Source organism: Urocitellus parryii, chromosome 5, assembly GCF_045843805.1.
Source record: "Urocitellus parryii isolate mUroPar1 chromosome 5, mUroPar1.hap1, whole genome shotgun sequence".
Classification (NCBI taxonomy): domain Eukaryota; kingdom Metazoa; phylum Chordata; class Mammalia; order Rodentia; family Sciuridae; genus Urocitellus; species Urocitellus parryii.
In genome coordinates, this window is record NC_135535.1 from 190910074 (window position 1) to 190932500 (window position 22427).

Consider the following 22427-nt stretch of genomic DNA (forward strand, 5'->3'; position numbering starts at 1 on the left):
TAGATGGAGAAAAACACAGGCCTTCCAAGCAAATCTGAAGAGGCAGCACCATCAGCAGAACCAATGGAGAATCCCCTGCCTGAAATGATTTTAGCACCTCTTGTTTAATTCTCAGGTTGTTAACTTCCAATGAATACTTAATTGATTTAAAAATCCATTCCAAAGAAGACATTTGGGCACCACCCCTGGGTCGCCTCACCACCCCTGGGTCGCCTCCCGGGTCCGCAGTAGAAACACTGCCCTCTCCCTTCTTGACCCCTAGCCCTTTCTTCCCTCCCACCCTCCCTTCCACTGCCTTAGCTTCAGGCGCCGCCGCTCCTGGAGGAGCTCCCAGCACAGTGATGGGGTCTCGGGCCTCCACGTTACTGAGGGACGAAGAGCTCGAGGAGATCAAGAAGGAGACTGGTGGCTTTTCCCACAGTCAGATCACTCGTCTCTACAGCCGATTCACCAGCCTGGACAAAGGAGAGAATGGGACTCTCAGCCGTGAAGATTTCCAGAGGATTCCAGAACTTGCCATCAACCCATTGGGGGACCGGATCATTAATGCCTTCTTTCCAGAGGGAGAGGACCAGGTAAACTTCCGTGGATTCATGAGAACTTTGGCTCATTTCCGACCCATTGAGGACAATGAAAAGAGCAAAGATGTGAATGGACCAGAACCACTCAACAGCCGAAGCAACAAACTGCACTTTGCTTTTCGACTGTATGATTTGGAAAAAGATGACAAGATCTCCTGTGATGAGCTGTTACAGGTGCTACGCATGATGGTTGGAGTGAATATCTCAGATGAGCAGCTGGGCAGCATTGCAGACAGGACAATCCAGGAGGCTGACCAGGATGGGGACAGTGCTATATCTTTCACAGAATTTGTTAAGGTTTTGGAGAAGGTGGATGTAGAACAGAAAATGAGCATCCGATTTCTTCACTAAAGGACAGAGACCAAACTGTTCCTTGCTTTCTAGTATTTAAGAACTGGAACTTAAGAGTCCTCCTGTCCACCAACCCCACCTCCACCCCTTCATTCTCCTTCTCCCAGAATACTACTGCTGTTGCATGACAACCCCAAATATGTTCTGTGTACACAAAACTGCCTTCGATGTATAAACAGGGCATTACAGAATGGTACATCCAGTCTATTTCTCTTCAGTATCCATCTACCAGTTCTCCATTTATAAATACCATGTTCCCCTGTTCTGCTGCTCCAGGCCACACATCCATCCAGTTTGAGAAAGAGATGGAATCATGCCAATAACCAGCCAGCAAAACTCTAACTGGATGTAGACTCCTTTTAGGGAGGTTTAGCATGCTCCTACTTCCTTCTTATATGTCCTTTGCTTCTTATTTTCCTGTCATACAACTTACCTCCACTTAGTCTTTCAGCCTCCCTGCTTTTTATTGAGCCTCAAAATTCCCTGTGTTCCTCTTAACACTCCAAACTATGCCTGTTAAATGTATTTCTGACTTGGCAGGATAGTTCAGTGGTCTGGCAGATTTCATCTACCTTCACTCTTAAATGAGTACCTAGGATGTTATCTTTCCAGGAGCTTTTTGGTAATCAACACTTCTCTTGGAAGAATGTGACCCTTTCCTGATCCTCTGCACTGTTCTGTCATCAAAGGGTGGAGATATCCTTCTTAGAAGCTGGCCTTGGTGAAAACATTTCATAGTTTGTGAAGATCTAGAGAAGAAATTGATAACTGAAAAGTGTAGAGCCACCTGTTTTGTGTGGCCTACTCGGATTGCTCTGCCTCTGCCCTCTGATCCTCGACTTATGTACCTACATGGCTTTTCCTATGAGTGCAGTGTTCACTATTCGGAAAATATTCATATGCCTACAGGTCTGCTTAGCTTTGGGACACTGTTGCTACCAGAATAGCTGTTCTGACAGCATTCTTAGGGACCTTTTCATAACTTTTTGAACATGATGGCTGGGCGTCTTATAAAACCTGCTACGTTTACATTCTGCAGCATGGTTTATGCCTCCTTGTTAGTGCACTGGAATGTTTTTCACTTCATGTTTCCACTTGACTGTTGTTATGGAAGTGCCTAACTTTTCCAAGTCCAAAAATAGTTAAAGATGGTCCTCAGTGTTTTGAAGTTTTGCACAAAATTATTTATCAACTTTACAATTGGCAAATGTTAATGCTGGAATCCATATTCAATCCCAATACAGGTCCAAAGCATTGAATGTATTGTGTCATTAGCTGCCCGGTTGCATTATCTCCATAGCTCCTTGTATAGGCCACCACTGATCCCTTAAAAACAAGGGGTCTGACCCTGGTAAGACAATGTGAGGTGGCATTACAGGATTTTGAGTGAGCCAAAGCAACTTCTCTGCCAAAGTCAGCTTAATTAGACTTCATTGAATCTGGCCATTGCCATCCTATGTATGTCTGGGAGTCTACTCATTTATCTCCCCCGCCTCATGTTGAATTTATAATCCCCCTGACTCTTTGCTTGCTTGCTTGTTTCCTTGCTTCAGAAGGCTATTCAAGATGTGTTAACCAATCTTTAGGAAGGGAATTGCTAACAAATATTACTACAAAGGGATGGATAAAGGTGGGGAACAGGGGAGTGGCCAGGCTTGATGGCTCAAGTATAAATGAATGAGAAATTCTTTAAGAAGTATCAGTTTTGTGATCAAGTGATGTAATATAGGAATTGTATAAAAGGAAAGAATTGTCTGTTACTGATCGTTAGAGAGGTACTTCAGAGTCTCCTTGATTTGCATTTTTAAAGTTCCTAAGATTATGGCTTCCCCACTCCTTTGGCTGTATAGCAAACTTTTAATCCACAGTTGTGCCTTATTGTCCTATTATGGTTGTATTCTTTGATCCATCAATAAATACCTGTGGTTAAAACAAAAAAAAAAAGAAGACATTTGGCATTTGTTTTTTACAAAATTACATATAAGAGACTGTGAGGGGGAAAGGGAAACAACAACAACAAAAAAAAGAGAAAGAATTAAATTACAACAGATGGGGTAGAGAGAGAAGATGGGAGGGGAGGGGAGGGGGGATAGTAGGGGATAGGAAAGGTAGCAGAATACAACAGTTACTAATATGGCATTATGTAAAATTGTGGATGTGTAATTGACGTGATTCTGCAATCTGTATTTGGGGTAAAAATGGGAGTTCATAACCCACTTGAATCGAATGTATGAAATATGACATGTCAAGAGTTTTGTAATGTTTTGAATAACCAATAAAAAAAATCCACTCCTATTCCAGTTAACAGACATGACAAGCTAGACATCAGCATTTGGAATGGGAGTAGTTGAAGCAACCCAATTCTCTTTGAGGATGTAATAAAATTACTGCTTTCTCACAGATACCATTCTTAGGGAAAAGACATCCAAAAAAGAGAAATTCATAGTAATATTTCATCTCTGCCAGCCAAAATTAAGCATCCTTCAAGTTTAATCCTTACATCTATGTAATATATAACATAATCAACAAATATATATAATTTATGCATTATGTATTATAGAGACTTGTATGTTTTGTTGAAAAAAATGTTGTTAGTTATAGCTTATAATTTAAAAAGCCAATGTATAGCAAAAAATGATACATGTAGAAAAAAACAAGTAGAATCATTACCAATTACCTGCTTCGAAATTAGTAAACAAAGCATTTTTCATGTGTAAACTAGTTTGCTGACTGCTTAAGTCCTCAGAGAATACACACACACACACACACACACACACACACACACACACACCTCGCTGCATATAGCTACAGCATCCCTACGTATTAATTTTACTTCCCCTCAGCATTTTTCCATTTGTGCTTTGTGCTGTTCCTATCTCTAACAATTTGTTTGTAACTTAAATGTAAATGTATAGAGAAAGGACCAAGCTATTTTTTAAGCCGTCAGTGAATTATTAAATAATGCTTACAATACTACTTAAGAATAACAACCTCAACACCTGTCTTGGGAAATTTAAGAGGCTCTCAGAATGCTTTTATCTGATGTAGTAGGTAGATAACGGTGATATTTAAATCCAAGTTGACAACTGCATTAGGAGGGTGAAGAGATCCTCTGATATTTTATAGATAGGTAAAAATCGTGTATCATTGAGAAGCTGTTTTGTTCAAATTTATGAGTAAAAGGAAAAAGTAAATAGAAATCCCAATGGCTCATGTACAAACAGACATTACTTATTTTGATGGGGGTGCAGGGGAGATAAGACATTCGAGCACTCAGGAACAGAGACCTAAGAACAGAGCTTGAGCTGCAGCTATTCTAAATGTCCTGAATTGGAATTGGAGGTTCAGCAGATGATGCACAGTTACCCTGTGCTGAAGTGCCCAGACCACATGGGCAAGGAAGGACCCAAAAGGAGGGATCCACAGAGAATCATAAACTTAGTCAAGTCCATGAAAACCTCTTCCTTTTCCCCGATGTTCAGTATTTCTCATCTGTATTCCTCCTGAACTCACTGCATTTTTCACGAGTTTATTGAGATATGATCAACACAGAGAATTTGGTCCATATGTAATATGTATAATTTTATATGAGTTTTGACTGCAGCCAAACCACTATTATACCATTACTGAATCAAGGTAATAAATATTCCAATATCTTCCCAAATTTCCTTGTGTTCCTTTGTTTTTGATTTGTTTGCAGTAAGAACACTTAACATGAGATTCACCCCCTTGACACATTTTTATGTGTACAACATCTTATTGTTAATTTTAAGCACTATAATGTTTTGGTGCTTTAGGAGATCTTTACCTTTAGAGAATAGCCTGATGTTTCTATCCACTATGGTCAAAGAGATTACCATCCATCCATTATTTTCTTGGCCAACATAAGACATGTCATATAAAACACAGTGTGCTTATTGTGATACATCCAGGTCACACCCATTACTTGCAAGTGGAATTCTAGAAATTTCTCCATAGTGTTGGTTCTAGGACTGGATAGTCAACAGGACAGCTGTACATTTTTTGATATAGCCATCTGTGACTGGTACCCTCCAGGAGAATATCATAACAACATATTTCTCTTGGAACTACAAGAGAAATGGTGGACTTGTTTTTCTTTTTCTCTTGTTTACTTTGAGCAGGTATGAGTCTGGGTCATACACCACTGATTGCTAAATAATCCTGGACTTAGCTAGGATGACTGGAATATCTAAGATCTCTAAAATGATTTGTCTCTCTCACATAGTCTTGTATCCCACAGTAGATGGACTTCTTTATTATAGTGGCAAGAATGATGTATAAAGACAGTGGAATATTGACTCAACTTCTGTAGGAGTTAACGTATCAAGTACTAATAAGCAATCCCTTGTCAAGTCTTGGTCTAGGTTACATTTCCATTGTGGCAGTGCCCTTGACCTGGCCCTATTTAGGACTCTTGCATAGGGGACAACAAGTTCAAAGAGAGCACAATGGGTTCTGTCCAATCCAGGGCCATATAGAACCACCACCTCTTGAGAGAGGACTGCTTTTGGGGCCACCTTCACATATTGCACATAATGCACCTACCAGGGGAAGGACTGAAGGTGAGGCAACTGGCTAAAGCCCAGTCACAATGAGAAGGGACCACCCAAGGACATGGGCATGGGAATTGGGAAATCAACAAATTGAGTATTGTAACTACATCATTTTCTCAGAGATTCTAATTCAGTTATAACACTAAACAGCTAAATTCCCCTAAACAACATTAAACCATTTCTTGAGGTCTTTATTTTTATACAATAAAAAGTTTAGATTAAATAAACCTGTTCTAACACCTTTTCTAGCTTAAAATTGTGTAAATACATGGATCGAGCGAATACATGAATAAAATAAAGGTAAGTAAAAAAATGGAATGCAATTAGACAATGTCCTTCATTTTCCACTATAAAAATGAATTTTCACCAGTGGGACATTCATATGCAACGTCACATTACAAACCAAGCAAAATAAAATAGAAACAGTAACCACAAAAATAAGTATTTACTGTGAGACAGACACTATGCTAGACTTTTCTCCATAGCATCCTATTATGTCTTTGTAACAATTCTAAGAAACAGGTCCAATTAGCCCCACTTTCATAGACAAATAAACGAAGCTTTGGAGCCAGTAAAGTGACAAGGCTTTTAAGTAGTGTTCCTAGATTAAGAATCACATCTTTCTAATTTTAAAACCACTATTCCTAAACTTTATCTGGAATGAACTAAATCAAGGGCTTGAACTTTCAACACACCTTAACTCAGAAGATTCTGCAAATACTAAAAGGAATGATACGTAAGAACAGCTGATTCTTCTTTTTTTTTTTTTTGAGTATGGAACACTCTACAGTGCTTTCATTTCATATTTTATATTATCCATCTAATTTAATATATCATTGTAATGGGAAGAGCTTACCATCCTCTGTTCAATTGGGTCTATGATTTAATAGAAACCCCCTCCTCCCCTGCTTGAGCAAGTAAATTAAAACTCACCTTGTGGCATACACATAGGAACACACATCAGATTCACTAGTAGGTACTCTAAGGGCTGGCCCTGTATCCAGGACTCCTGCATAGGGTATGTCCCTGCAGAGAGTGCACAAGGTGCTTTATCCAATCCAAGGTCAAGTAGAACCACTACCTCTTGACAGGAAATGGTTTTCAGGGCCACTCTTAAGTATTGCAGTAAGTGATTGAGTTTAATGGGACAGATGCACCCTGGATGACTCCCTAATCCAACTACCACAGGAAGGACTGAAAGCATCACATATATCATGATAGGACTCAGTAATCCAACCTCAGGGGCAGTGTTTACTCACAGTCACTGCTACTTGTGAAGCCTATATAATGTATAAAGTAATGTCAATTTGCTTTCTGTTCACTGTATGGCTTACTCTTTTTTTTTTTTTTTCCCACATAAAGAAGAAGTGCTCACTAATCTGAAGTCAGTGTTGTGACCAGGGAACTGGAAAGAATGCACTCAGCAAATGCTGAACATTTGTTCATTTGTGCTCTGCTATAGTGTGCACAATTCATTGCTTCTGCAGTAATGGAGTTGTGGTGTCTTTAAATAATAAGTCACTCTTTCCTAATATGCTACTGAGAGAAGACATGGATTTCCTCAGAATGGTGGTGTCAACTCAGAGGCTCCCTCCATAGAATTTTAGAAGTAAAGGAGACCAAAGATCTATGTAATCTAGATTCTGACTCTTTAGGGCAGGAAAACTGCTCTACATGGGGATCTAAATCTAATGCCTTCCTACCCTAGTTTGGCATATTTCATTTTGAACTATACTAGATTCCTTGAACTAGTTTAAGATTTAAAAAAAATATGACAAAGTTGTAGATATTTAAGAGGCAAACAAAAACAACTCCAAATATTCTCTTTAGATTGGGTCACTTTGCCTAAATCTTAATGCAGAATGTGGTATCCTATATCTGTCAACTAGTGCAGGTTTACTAGTCTCCATTTCCAAATAAAGGATTCTAATTGAGGAAAGTTGCATCAAACACTATGATAGATTATTTGGTCAATTTTATTGCTACATGTAATGGATTTACAATCTCACATTATTGTTATGGCCATATGACTAGCAAAATATATAGCCCTCCCCCTTTGGAGTTCAGGATTTGTCCTAAGATTTGGTTTCACCAATGGAATACCTGCAGGCATGACACGGGTAGAGAATTGAAATGGTTTTGAATGTGTGGGCTTCTTGTCTTCCGATGATCTATTGTGAGAACATATCCCAGGTAGCTATTGTACCTTTAGCTGCCCCCAACCCCATCCCCCAAACAAAAACAACCTTGGATAAATATAAATTGAAGTTGTGTCCTGAAGCTGAGACCAGTCTAGACAAGCTAAACTCTAAACTCTAGTCAACTTATAATATGGAAATTAGCTGCTGCCATAACAAAACTTAAAATATGTGGCATTGACCCTGAGAATGAATAAACAAGTGTAAGCAAACTATTACAGCAAGCTAGAAAAATATCAGTAAATTTGCAAAAGGTAAAGACATAAAATGATCCTTGTGAACATAAAGAATTAAATAATGAGCCAGTTACAGTAGCACATGCCTATTGTCCCAGCAACTTAGGAGGCTTAGGCAGGAGAATCTGGGGTTTAGGGCCAGCCTTAGCAACTTAGCCGGACCCTGTCTCAAAATAAAGTAAATATAGAAAGGGCTGGGGATGTGGCACAATGATTAAATGCCCCTGGGGTCAATCCATGGTACAAAATAATAACAACAATAAGAAATTGTATTTTAAAGCAGAATATTGAAAAGGAAAGCTAGTCCTGCACATGAACAGCTGAATATCATAGGTTCATTAAAAAGAGATAAGAAAGAAAAACATCTCCGGTTTACAAAACCAGAATAGAGATGAAATATAAAGAACTTACAAATCTGGGAGTTTCAATGTTGTGAAATAAAACTGTTTCCAAATATTTAAAATCATTTAACTTTTAGGACCAACAAGAAATTTGTGATATTTATTTTAAATTGACAACTTATAATTTTCTATATCTATGGTGTATAAAGTGATGTTAGGATTTATTAATATAAAATTTTGAATAATTAAATCAAGCTAGTTAACATACATTTTATCTCACTTAACGTTATTGTGTGTTAATAATATTTGAAATTTACTCTTTTAGCAATTAAAAAATTTTTTTTAGTTATACATGGACACAATATCTTTATTTTGTTTATTTATTTTTATGTGGTGCTGAGGATCGAACCCAGGGTCTCACACATGGGAGGTGAGCGTTCTACTGCTGAGCCACAACCCCAGCCCTCTTTTAGCAATTTTCCAATATATTCTCACCATGTCCCTTGTGGGCAAGGGGTAAGGTTCCCCTCCAGAGGGATGGACTGGCTGAAAAATAAAAGCTAAGAAATAGCCACAGGACACAGAAACATACTTTTAGAATGAGGGCAGTGAAGGGCTGCCGCAAACTGCCCGGCCCCGGGCCGGCTGAGTCCCGCTCCTGCTGCCGAGCACTGCCTGCGGCACCCCTGCTGAGCGATTCCCTGCTGAGCTGTCAGTGCACGCGGGCTTGCAATCTTGCAACCCGGTTGGGCACAAAAACACAAGCCAGTCAAACTGAGACAAAGTTTTATTTAGAGAGAGGCCGTGTGCGTCCCCTAACAGGTGGGTCCGCCACGTGTGTGTTCTACCTGAGCCGGGGGGTTTCCCCTTCCCCCGGAACACCCTCCTACCATCCTTTCCCAACCAATGGGAACTCTCCCATTACAAGAGTGACATGAGTAACCTGAGTCCTGAAAATGGGCCCAGCTAGACAGCATGAGTCCAATTACCATATGAATGTGAATTGCTGGCTGGCAGTCATAAAATCCAAAGGTGCCTGTATCAATATTTTTGCTGTGGCTCCTAACATCTGCCCCCTTCTGTTTAAATAAACAACAGGCAAATGTGGCTAGGGACCGTGCCTGTTAGGTATGTCCAATTCACATATGGTTCTTACCCGTCATGGGAAAACTGACCTTATTGCGTCAGTCTCCTGGCTTAGGTTGATACCACTGTAACCGAATCATACCCGTCACTGACTACCGGTCCAGTATATAGCCATACCTGTGTAATAGGCCTATGCACCAGTGGGGGGGTGAGGTTCTTGCCTCACCTCTGTTGGCCCCCAAATTTAACCTTGGTGCCAGTGGGGGGGTGAGGTTCTTGCCTCACCTCTGTTGGCCCCCAAAATCAGACCATCACTAGCAGAAGGGAGAAAGACGCAGAATTGCCACGACACCAAGCCAATTGACGGCTCCTTTGGAAACACTGGTGACACATCGGCTAAGATATAGCACTACCAGTTCGCTGTATCAACAAATAGAGCACAATGCATACAGGTGATACATAGTCCAGGCAAGTTGTGTAAGCAGTTCAAAGTGGAGGAGTCTATCAATATGTCCATTTCCTCCCAAAGTAAATTAAGTCCTTGATTGAGCAGTTCAAAGTGGAGGAGTCTATCAATATGTCCATTTCCTCCCAAAGTAAATTAAGTCCTTGATTGAGCAGTCTTATTGAGTTATTTTGATAGATGTATCAGTTTATACAGTTTATAGTGATAGCTATCATAAAAGTTGTAGTTTGGTCTTAGTCTTCACCGGCACTGGGATGGAGATGGGAATTATGGCCATGTTGCTAAAGAGACATTATCCTGAACAGAATTATGAAATATAATGAAAAGGAAAGGTGAAAGTAAACAAACATATCTGTTAACCACCTTTAAAAACAAAATTTAATAACAGCTGTTTACCTAAAGTAAATTAAACCATATAAGTCACGTGACTAAATTTTTTTTTTTTTTGAATACTTGTATCTATATATACATGAGCGCTCCTTATAAATGAAATATGGACATACACACATACAGACATACAACACAAAACAGCATACATAACATAGAACATATAAGACAATAGTAAATAAAGGCCTTGTAGCTATAGCTAGGTGAAATCTCCATTGCAATGTTTAAAAACTTTACAGTTAAAAAAAATAAATAAATAAAACACAGTCAAAAAAATAAAACTGATCAGAAAAACAATTAACCTAGGTTTGTATGAGCTTAAAAAATAAGGTAAAATAAAATAAAATAAAATAGAACTTTATGATGTGGGAAAAATGCAAATAATAAAATAGATATTGAAAAAGGCACCGTGGTAAATCACTGTCGCAGATGCAAGAATAGCCAGGCTGGAACTCTGGATATCAGCTGTTATGGATTTGAGTCAAATCATCTTCTTTTTCTGTAGAAATTGTTTTAGTTAATCTCTCTGGAATCCAAATTGGTTGCTGTTCCTCCTGTGGAAAAACACAGACGGAGCCCCGACTCCAGACTATTACTGGGTCCGGACCTTTCCATTGTCCTGTTAGAATATCTTTCCAAAGTACCTTAGGCTTATGTACATTTTTCGGATACATATGTCTTTCCGCAGCACTAAGTCCTGATGAATCCAAATTTAGAAAGTTTAGAGTAAAAAGGGTTATTTTAAGTTTATCTTTGGGGGATATATACCCCTTACTAATTCCCTCCCTTTGCTTTAATAAGTACAGTTTTATAGTTTGATGAGCTCTTTCAACTATGCCTTGTCCCTGTGGGTTGTATGGGATTCCTGTTATATGAGTAATGCCAAATGATGAGCAAAATTGTTTAAAAGACTTGGAGATGTAACCAGGACCGTTATCGGTTTTTAACTGTTTAGGAACACCCACAGTGGCAAAATTTTGTAAGCAATGAGCTATAACATCTTTAGTTTTTTCTCCGGGATGAAGGGAGCCCATCAAAAATCCAGAAGAAGTATCAACTGTAACATGTAAATATTTTAATTTTCCAAATTCTGGCAAGTGTGTGACGTCCATCTGCCAAATATGGTTAGGTATCAGTCCTCTAGGATTGACTCCAAGATTAACTTGTGGCAAAAATGTCACACAATTTTGACATTGTTTTATTATATGTCTGGCTTGTTCTTTAGTTATTTTAAAACGTTTTTGTAAAGTATTAGCATTGACATGGAACCTTTTATGAAAATTTATAGCTTCTTCTATTGTGGAGAAAATATGTATGTCATGTGTAGATTTATCTGCTAGTTCATTACCCAAACTAAGGGCTCCAGGCAATCCTGTATGTGCTCTGATATGTCCTATAAAGAATGGATCCTTTCTATCCCAGATTAGACTTTGTATAGCAGAAAACAAAGAGAAAACAGTAGAGGAAGGAGAAATCCTACCAGCATCTTCAAGAGATACGATAGCATTAACTACATACTGACTATCAGAAAATAAATTAAATGTAGAATCTTTGAACATCATAAAAGCTTGCAATACTGCATTGAGCTCTACCTTTTGAGCTGATTGTTTGGGTACTAAAAATGTAAAAGTTTGATCAGGAGTAACTACTGCTGCTGTACCATTGTTTGACCCATCAGTGAATATATTTGGAGCATTTATGATAGGGGTTTTTCTTGTCATTTTTGGAAAAACTATAGGATGCTTAGACCAAAAAGACAACAAAGGATTAGATGGCAAGTGATTATCAAATGCAACACTAGATTTACACATGATTATTGCCCAAGGATTTAACTCATTAGCTAACTCATCAATTTGATCCATAGTATATGGAGTAATAATTTTATTGGGAGAAATCCCAAACACTCCTTTTGCTGCCTTTATTCCTTTGAGTATTAATTGCCCTACAGCCTCAGGATATCTAGTAAGAATAGTATTAGGAGAATAAGATAAATGTATCCATAATAATGGACCTTCTTGCCAAAATACCCCTGTAGGAATATTTTTTGTCGGTAGTACAATAAATAATAAAGGCAAACTTATATCAATTCTATCCAAATGCATATTTTCCATATATGTTTCAATGATTTTTAATGCCTTTCTAGCTTCAGGCGTTAACATGCGGGGAGAATTTGGATCTGATGGACCTTTTAAAATATCAAATAAAGGTCCTAATTCTCCTGTTGGTATGCCTAGATAAGGCCTTATCCAATTTATATCTCCCAATAACTTTTGAAAGTCATTAAGTGATTTGAGTTGATCTACTCGTATTTGAATTTTTGGTGGATGGACCATGGTTGAGGATAATAGAACTCCTAAATAATTAATTGGAAGATTTAATTGTACTTTATCTATTGCTATCTCTAGATTATAATTTTTTAATAAGTTTGTAAGCGTGGCATAACATTCTAGCAATGTGTTTTTATCTTTATGTGCCATTAACACATCATCCATATAGTGAAATATCTGTAGTTCAGGGTTTTGAATTCTAAGTGGCTGGATTGCTTTATCAACATAAATTTGGCACAAAGTTGGGCTGTTAGCCATCCCTTGAGGGAGTACTTTCCATTCATATCTCTGATCAGGACCTTCATGATTCAGTGCAGGGATAGTAAATGCAAAATGCGGACTATCCTCGGGATGAATTGGAATTGAGAAGAAACAATCTTTAATATCTATAGCTAGAACATGCCAGGTTTTTGGTAGAGCAGACAATTGGGGAATCCCTGATTGAGCAGGTCCCATAATAACCATCTCATTATTGATGGCTCTTAAATCTTGTAATAATCTCCATTTACCAGATTTCTTTTTAATAACAAAAATGGGAGTATTATGGGGAGATACGGAAGGTTGTATATGTCCTTCCGCTAATTGCTGTTTGACCAGATCATGGGCTATTTGTATCTTTTCTTTAGTTAGGGGCCACTGAGGAACCCACACTGGTCTTTCTGATTTCCAAGTAATTTTGATTGTCTCAGTGGCCCTTTTTGAAAACCCAATCCATGTTTATCTATCTCTTGATCTACTTGAATTGGTGCTGTTATATCTTGTTCTTGATCTCTTAATCTCTTTTCTTTTCTAAAGCCTTGTTTTGCCCTAGTAGTGGGCGCATTAGGATTGACGTTATTTGTTAATGTCAATCCTAATTGATCTAGGACGTCTCGTCCCCATAAATTTATGGGGAGATGGTCCAATACATAGGGCTGTATAGTTCCTTCACATCCTTCAGGATCCCTCCAATCTAATACCATTGCACTTCTATGGGGATTAGTTGCCACTCCTAGGCCTCTAAGCGTTTGGGTCGCTTGCTGTAATGGCCAATGTTTAGGCCATTCCTGGCGAGATATGATGCTGAGGTCAGCGCCTGTGTCCAGCAGTCCATTAAAATCATGCCCTTGAATATTTAATTTTAGCATAGGGCGAGAATCTAAATTTAAAGATAGCATAGCCCAATCTACACCTGTGGAGCCTAATCCCTTGGAACCTCTTTCTACATTACAACTGGAAAATTTATCATGTAGGCTTGGTATTATTAATAACTGTGCTATTCTATCTCCTGATGAAATTACTGATATACCTCTTGGAGAACTAGCTATGATTTTTATTTCACCCTCATAATCGGGATCAATTACCCCAGGACTTATCATAAGTCCTTTAAGTGCAGAAGAACTGCGTCCTAATAATAAGCCTACTGTTCCCTGGGGAAGAGGTCCTTTTACTCCTGTGGGAATGATTTGAACTCCCATCTCTGGAGTTAATACTGCTCTGGCAGAGGCACAGATGTCCAACCCTGCGCTCCCTCTAGTCTGTCTGATGAGGGATCTGATGGATAATGCGTCCTGGGCACCACCTTGATGGTGCTGCTGGGTTCCTCCATTGCCCCGTATATTTGTGGTTTTGGGCCCCGGGGCATTGGGCCCTCCAATTCGTTTTTTGACAACGGGGCCTGATGCCTTTCTCCACGATATCGTGGGTAGACACTTGGTCTTTGTCCATTTTTTGATAACGGAATACCCTCTATGGTGGTTTGAGAATGGCATTCATTAGCCCAATGTCTCCCTCTATGGCATCGTGGGCAAATACCCGGGATTCTACTCTTTTGATACCTAGCTTTGTTAAACCCTCCTCCTATGGGGCAATTTCTTTTAAAATGCCCTTCTTGATTGCAATTATAGCATGTTTTTGGCTTGGTACTTAAAGCCTGTTTTACTTCAGCTGCCATGACTTGTCCTTGTTCATTAATGTCTCTACATAATTTAATATATGTGTTTAAATCTTCCTGTTTCCACGGTCTAATGACCTCTTTGCAGCAACGATTTGCTTGATCGTAAGCCAGCTGTTTTATAAATGGCATTGCCTGTTCTGTATTTTCAAATGTCTCAGAGGCTGCTTCAATAAGTCTAGCTACAAAGTCAGCGTAGGGCTCATTAACCCTTGTATTATCTTAGATAGTTGACCTTGAAAATCCCCTTGTCCCTTTAAAGTTTTCCATGCCTTAATTGCATTTATAGCGACTTGAGCGTATACGCCAGGATCATATCTGAGCTGTTGCATCTGTTCTTGAAACTCCTCTTTTCCCAGTAACATTTTCAGGCCTCGTTCAGGGTAACCTGCTTCTGCATTTCGCCTAGCTGTCTCCTTGCAAAATTCCTCATTGGCAATTTTCCATAATAAATACTGTCCTCTATTTAGCACAGAATTACACACGTTAGCCCAATCTGCTGGTGTTAAGTTCCAGCCGGTAATAGATTCGACCATACTGACTGTGAAGGGAGCGGCCGGGCCGTAGGCTGCTACAGCTTCCTTTAATTGCTTTATTATTTTGAAATCTAAGGCACGGTAAACTCGTTCTCTTTCTTCTCCCTGCTCAACTACAGGGCATGCTAGTTTTTGGGGTCCAGCCTCAGGATTCCGTTCATCATCTATGGAGGCAGGTAAAGCTGTTGGTTGAATTATGCCCTCTGGTGGTGGAACGGAGTTAGTAGCAGCCTCCCTATCTGACGACCGTTTTTTCCCTGAGCTTGCCTTGTTCAAATTTTCTTCTATCTGACTAGCTTGAGAGACCTTTTGTTTTGCTTGACTTAATATGTTTTCTGCCATGGCCTGGACCTCTAACAATTTACTTAACAGTTTTTCGGTTTGTTTTTTACTAGATTCTAATCTACTATAAAGGTAACGTAACCCAATAAGATAGGATAGAAGAAAGCCAAAACAGAATGAAACAGAAACGGAGAGGAGGAAAATGATTATGTCAATTTTCTCTCTCTCAGGGCCGAATAACTTCAAACCTTGAGTTAACCATTTATCCCAACTCGTCTGAAAAAATTGTAAGGCTAGAGAGCCTGAAATAAGAGCAGAATAAATCAAAACAGAAATACCCATTCTGTCGCCTTTCCTTAGGGGCGAGCGATATTACTCACCTTTAAATTTTGGGCGTTCCCGGTACAGGGCCACCAAAATGCCGCAAACTGCCCGGCCCCGGGCCGGCTGAGTCCCGTTCCTGCTGCCGAGCACTGCCTGCGGCACCCCTGCTGAGCGATTCCCTGCTGAGCTGTCAGTGCACGCGGGCTTGCAATCTTGCAACCCGGTTGGGCACAAAAACACAAGCCAGTCAAACTGAGACAAAGTTTTATTTAGAGAGAGGCCGTGTGCGTCCCCTAACAGGTGGGTCCGCCACGTGTGTGTTCTACCTGAGCCGGGGGGGTTTCCCCTTCCCCCGGAACACCCTCCTACCATCCTTTCCCAACCAATGGGAACTCTCCCATTACAAGAGTGACATGAGTAACCTGAGTCCTGAAAATGGGCCCAGCTAGACAGCATGAGTCCAATTACCATATGAATGTGAATTGCTGGCTGGCAGTCATAAAATCCAAAGGTGCCTGTATCAATATTTTTGCTGTGGCTCCTAACAAAGGGCCAAGCTGACCCGATGGGTACAGCTTCTAGCAACCAATGGAGCCTGTGCCCAGTTTATTTATATCAGAACTGATCAAAGAGATTCGATAGAAAGTTTTTCACCAAGATAAGATAGAAGTAGCAGCAAGTAGGCTGTTGGGTTCCTAACGTGTCATGCCCATCTCCAGTGCAGCATGGGACCTCTGGCAGAGCTGAGGGGGAGGGTGGTCTTAATAGTGGGATTGCCACTGTACATTCCCAAATACTGGAGCTACCCCCTCACTGGTCTCAGTGCTGAAAAGGTCCTCACACATTTCATGGGTGGCTTCCTGCAATGTATAACAATTTATTATTAACTATATTCACCTCACCATGCAGAAGACTCAATAAGTCAGCCAAACACACATATTCTTTGGGTTTGAATGAGAGTTTGTACCTTTGACCATCATGTTTCATTTCTCCCACCTTCAACACTCTGTAACCACCATTTAACTCTGATTCTGCCAGTTTGACTTAGGTTCCACGTATACGTGAGAACATAACAGTATTCGTCTTTCTGTGCTCATCTGACTTCACTTAACATTCTGATTCAATCCACGTTCTCACAAGTGACAGCATTTCTACTTCAGAGCTGACCAGTGTCGTCTTAGGGAAGTATACTGCATTTTCTTCATCCGTTCACCCCTTAGTGGACATTAAGTTTGATTAAAACTAGGTGATTACTAGGTGGTTGGGAATAGCGCTGGGACGAACTTGAGAGTGCAGACATTTCTTTGAAAAACTGATTTCAAATCTTTTGAGTAAACACCCAGAGGCAGGATTGCAGGATCATCTGTAATTAAAACGTTTTTGAGGAGCCTCCATGCAGTTTTCCATACTGGCTGTTTTAATTTACATTTCCACAAGGGTCTATGGGTGTTTTTTTCTCATCTTCACAAAGACTTGTTTCCTTTCATCTTTTTGATAATAGCCATTCTGGGAAGTAAATTGATATTGTTATGCTCGAATTCCGGACCCCCCAAAGACCACCAGAGACCAAGATCCAGGTAAACAGCAAAGAGGTGTTTATTGCGAGCTAGCTGGGTCCCCGAGCCCAGGATTTGCAGCAGTTTTATACACTCTTTGGGGAAGGCAGGGATTTCACATACATCATAGCATCTCTTAGCAAATCGTACACACCAAGGAAAAAACATAAAACAACTCTAAAACATGATTAGCACTTTCACTGGTGGAACAAGTTGGGTAGGGGTGATTGGTTAGTACAAGAGGGGGATTCATTTGAACTGATTGGTTTAAGCCACGAGGAGAGTACATGCTGAACTACACAGTTTCCCAGCATGTTATTAACCACCATAAACTATTGGGAGGGTCATTTGGCATCCCAGGTATTTCCCTGTCTCTTGCTCAATGGTGGCTGCTAGGGGGTTGCTATGGGTCCCCATCTAGCCTGACTGAGTCAGGGACACCTGGCACAGCAGATCTCTCCTGTTATTTGTAGATAAACAACTCAGCAGGGTGGGTATGGGCCTAGGAGTCCTCTGTGGGTCTTTCCAAGGACAAAGGTCATGCCCCTTCCTTGGACAGACTTTGCTCTGAGGTAGAGGCTGGCTTTTCAATATCTCATTGTAGTTATGATTTAAAATATTATGCATTTTTTTCACTTATCTGTTGGCCATTTTTATGTCTTCCTTTGAGAATTATAGATTCAGATGCCTTGCCCATTTTATAATTTTGTTGTTTGTTTTCTAGCTATTAAGATATTTGAGCACTTTGTATATTTTGAATGAGTTCCTCACACTTGGAAATACATTCTCCCATTCCATAGGTGTCTCTGAACATGGTTAAGTATTTGCATTAATGTGCAGATGCTTCAGAGTTTAATGCAGTCCCATTTGTCTGATTTTGCTTTTGTTGCCTATGCTTTCGGGTCATATTTAAAACTTATTGCCCAGACCAGTGTTGTGCAGTTTCCCCATGTTTTCTTCTACTAGTTTTACCATTTACCCTCATAGAAACCAAGGACCCAAGAAAACCTTCTGAAGTTGTGACAAGTTAAGGGAGAGGGAACAGTGGCTAAGTAAGATTTCTTGTAACCCTGTCATTCAGACTGCAATCAGTTCCACAGACCACATGTGTGTCTCAGACTTTTTTTCCTAGTTGTCAGGGTTTTTGAAAGGACATGCTGGTCTGTGCAGTGTGTGTGGGGTGGGGACTGAGGCTTATTCTACCCCTTGCTGACTTTGGTTTTCTGAATCTGGATTCTGCTTGCTTTTATGACATTGTAGTTTTGTAAGTACATGTAATATTGTTTGTAAGTGCATGCTATGTCATTCCTTATATTTGCAGACTTACTCTTTCATCTAATTTTTGTGTACTTACAAATGTCTTTAACTCTTATGTAAATCTCTGAGGAGGATTTATCTCAGTTGGTAACTTCCCCTAATTAGCATTTGCTATGTAAACCCCATGATTTTTTTTTTTTTCACATCCACATAAAAATCAATTTGGTGAAAACATTGGTGCTGCTTATGTTTTTGATGCAGTTTCATGACCTTTGTGAGGATGGCAGATGGAATTTCCACATTGTGTTTGTTGCATAACAACACATCCATAATCAATCATCTATAATTCTAATTCCCATTACTTTAGAGTAGAAGAAAAACTTGGACACAGGAAAAACTTTGCAGGCCTAATTATAGATTATTATTGATTTTTAAAGTAGTCTAGCCCATACATAATCAATACATTTATCTTAAGCAAATTCTCTTTATCATCTTTCTAAATTTTATGGAACCTTCTTTTCATACTTTTGTGAGAGTAGTCCCTTCACCTTCTGAATAAAGCCCTAAAGCCCTCATTGTTCTAAGGTTTATTTTTTAAAAATATATGTTTTTTTCTCTCTCTCTTCCCTCTTCCCCTCCCTAATAAGATTGGGGAGACAGTGTTATCTTTTCCTCCCCTAGTTAATTGCCCTTGCACACACCCACCACTGGAAGGAGATGCCTGCTGAGGATCTGGGAAGTGAGTATCTCCCAAATTAACAAATGAATTCTAACAAACCTTCAGGCCCCCCCTAGGCTCCCTAGTAGAGCACACCTGGGATGTAATCCTTGAAGTTCCTTTAAAAGCCCCCTGTCCTTACAGGAGTCCCCTGTGTTTCTCCTTTGCAATTTTCCTTTTTCTCAAAACTGTGTCCTCATTATTAATTGGCATTGATTGGCATAGGGGACAGGGACCAAGCATTCAGTTTCACTTTTAAATCAATGGCTTACAATGGTAATTTAGCTATATATTAAAATACTAAAGCACAGTTATCTTGGCAGGTGGACTCTAGGTTGGAGCACTCTATCCCACTTCCTAGTGTTTGTATTCTTACATAATCCTCTTCTCTGCAGTGTAGACTATCCCTAACTTGCTTATAGTTATTAGAGTATGACAAAGGTGACGACGTATCATTTCTGTGATTGGCCTACACAGACTGTAGCTTCCCCTGTGTGATCAGAGTCTCTATTGCCTGCCTGGGTTATATATAAGCTTTGACACTGCAAAAATCCGCATTGTTAGAGACTGGAGGTGGGCTCCTGCCAACAGCCAGTAGGAGATGAGGCTCTTAATCCAACAATTTAAAGTTCTGAGTTTCACTAATAACCTAGTGAATTTGGAAGTAGATTTGCCCCCATTCAAACTTCCAGATGGGACTCCAGCCTTGGGTAATACTTTCACTGCACCCTCATGAGTGACTCTGAAGCAAGAGGATCCAGATAAGCAGTATCCAGACTCCTAACTCATAAAAGTGGAGGATAATAAATCTGTGATATTTTTAATCTGCTAAAAACAGGCAAATAAAAAAAACATCAACAACATCAACAAAAAAACAGAACATTGCTGTCAAGACATGATATCAAGACAAAGACCTATCAAGGGTATGGCTGTCAAACACTAATATCTCTGAAAGTAATAAGGTGGCATCTTGTGAATCTCTTTAGAAGAACAAAAGAACCCCCGCTGGGTCTTAGTGATACCACTGATTATCCTTGACAGTTCTGCTCCCTCACACGTTGGAGTTTGAATATTAGAGAAGCACAGGGAGGCAAGCATATACAGCAGGGTTTATTTAAAAAGGGGTTGGGCTGGGGATGTGGCTCAAGCGGTAGCACGCTCTCCTGGCATGCGCCCACCTGGCATGCGTGAGGCCGGGATTCGATCCTCAGCACCACATACAAACAAAGATGTTGTGTCTGCCGAAAACTAAAAAATAAATATTAAAAATTCTCTCTCTCTCTCTCTTTAAAAAAATAAAAAAAATTAAAAAGGGGTAACATAGAATTCTCCCGGGAGGGAGAAGGGGGCCATAGCTGGTGTCCTGGTATCCCCAGAAGCAAGGTGTTCTGCCCTTTTATATGTCCTAGGCTTCCATTGTTCTCCTGCCCCCTTCCCCTTATCTTTCTCCTTCCTGCATGTTTGACTAGGCATTTGACCAGGCCTAGGAAATGCTGGTGAGATGGCTAAAAGGTGGGAAACAGGTGGGCTGAAGGGGAAGGGCAGGATGGAGCAGCCAAGGACACATTTATTAACAACCTTTTAGCTTTTTGTAGGGAGGGGCAATTCCTGCAACAGGTTACCTTAGCAACAGGTTGGATCAGGGGGAGGCTCTTGGTGAGGGTGGAGGAAGGGTTCTGAAGGAATTAACTTTTCAATTCCTTAGGGGACAATCTCCAACTTGGGGAACTCACTCAAAATTAGCCTCTTGATCTGACCTGACTTGATTTACCTATCTATACTGACTGCCTGTCTAATTCTGGCTTCCTTAGAATCAGTTTGGCCTTACAGAAGCCTAAGACACATCAAGTATAGAGGGGCATATCTGAAAATACAGTTGTAACTTTGGGTATAAAGAATAGACTTTAACTGTGAAAATATAAAATAATTCAGGTTTTTAAGATCCTACATATCAAAGTAAGAGATAGCTATCAACTTGTTTCACAACCATAGCCACTTTATGTGTGTGTATTTCATAACACAATGCTTTATACCTTAAATATGCAAAATAAGGTTTATTTTAAAATCTTACATGCAAATAAAATGGTAACTTCAAACTGCAATTAGCCATTAGACTACAAATAAGAGCTTACTTACAGATTTTTTCCCGCAGATGTGCTCCTTTCTCAAAGCTTATTTTATGTCTGCTCTGCTCTCTGAAATCTGGTACACTGTGCCTCAACTGGATTCCAATTCATGGCAGCCTTGTATTTCCTCTGTTGTCCCTTTGTGTGAATCCTATTTCTATTAGATCCAAATAGATATGGCAGAAAACAGTGTGATTAAGTTATAAGGTATCAGGAAGGAGTTTGTTCCATGACAGGGAAGGACAGGATGACTCATTATTCAATTGTGTTTATGAAATTTTTTTTGTGCCCTAAAGTGTTATGCTCGAATTCAGGACCCCCAAAAGACCACCAGAGACACAAGATCGATGTAAGCAGCAAAGAGGTATTTATTGCGAGCTAGCTCGGTCCTCCGTGCGCACACAGCAACTGGTGATGCTGAAGACCCCAGACCAGGGTTTCTAGCAGTTTTATACACTCTTTGGAGAAGGCAGGGACCCCCCCCCCCCCACATACATCATAGCATCTCTTAGCAAATCATCACACACCACGGGAAAATCAAATAAAACTCTAAAACATGATTAGCACATTCACTGGCGGGGAACAAGTTGGGTAGGGGTGATTGGTTACTGCAAGAGGGGGATTCATTTGAACTGATTGGTTTAAGCCAAGAGGGGTGTTCTTGCTGAACTACTTGGTTCCCAACACCATAAACTACTGGGAGGGTCATCTGGCATCCCAGGTATTTCTCTGTCTCATGCTGATTGGTGGCTGCTAGGGGGTTGCTATGGGTCCCCACCTAGCCTGACTGAGTCAGGGACACCTAGTACAGCAGATCTCTCCTGTTATTTGTAAATAAACAACTTAGCAGGGTGGGAATGTGCCTAGGAGTGCTCTGTGGGTCTTTTCAAGGTCAAAGGTCATGTCCCTTCCTTGGACAGGCTTTGCTCTGAGGTAGAGGCTGGTTTTTCAAAAGAAGGCTTTAAATAGTGAGTTCTGATCACCAATATGCAAAGCAAAGGACATGCAAACATCTTTGTTCTCTTTTTTTTCTTCTGATCATAAAATTTGTGAAGACAAATGAATCGTATTAATGCTTAGTATTTTCAGGTTGCTCACAAAGGGACTTGCCTGACTGCTCTGCACTGGTGTACTGCTTCCAGGAAGCT

The 22427-nt window shown here is 40.0% G+C and overlaps 1 pseudogene; it reads left to right on the forward strand.

Annotated features, from left to right (window-relative positions):
* Nucleotides 1-277: 277 nt before the first annotated feature.
* LOC113199520 (calcineurin B homologous protein 1 pseudogene) lies at nt 278-1145 on the forward strand (annotated as a pseudogene).
* Nucleotides 1146-22427: the final 21282 nt, after the last annotated feature.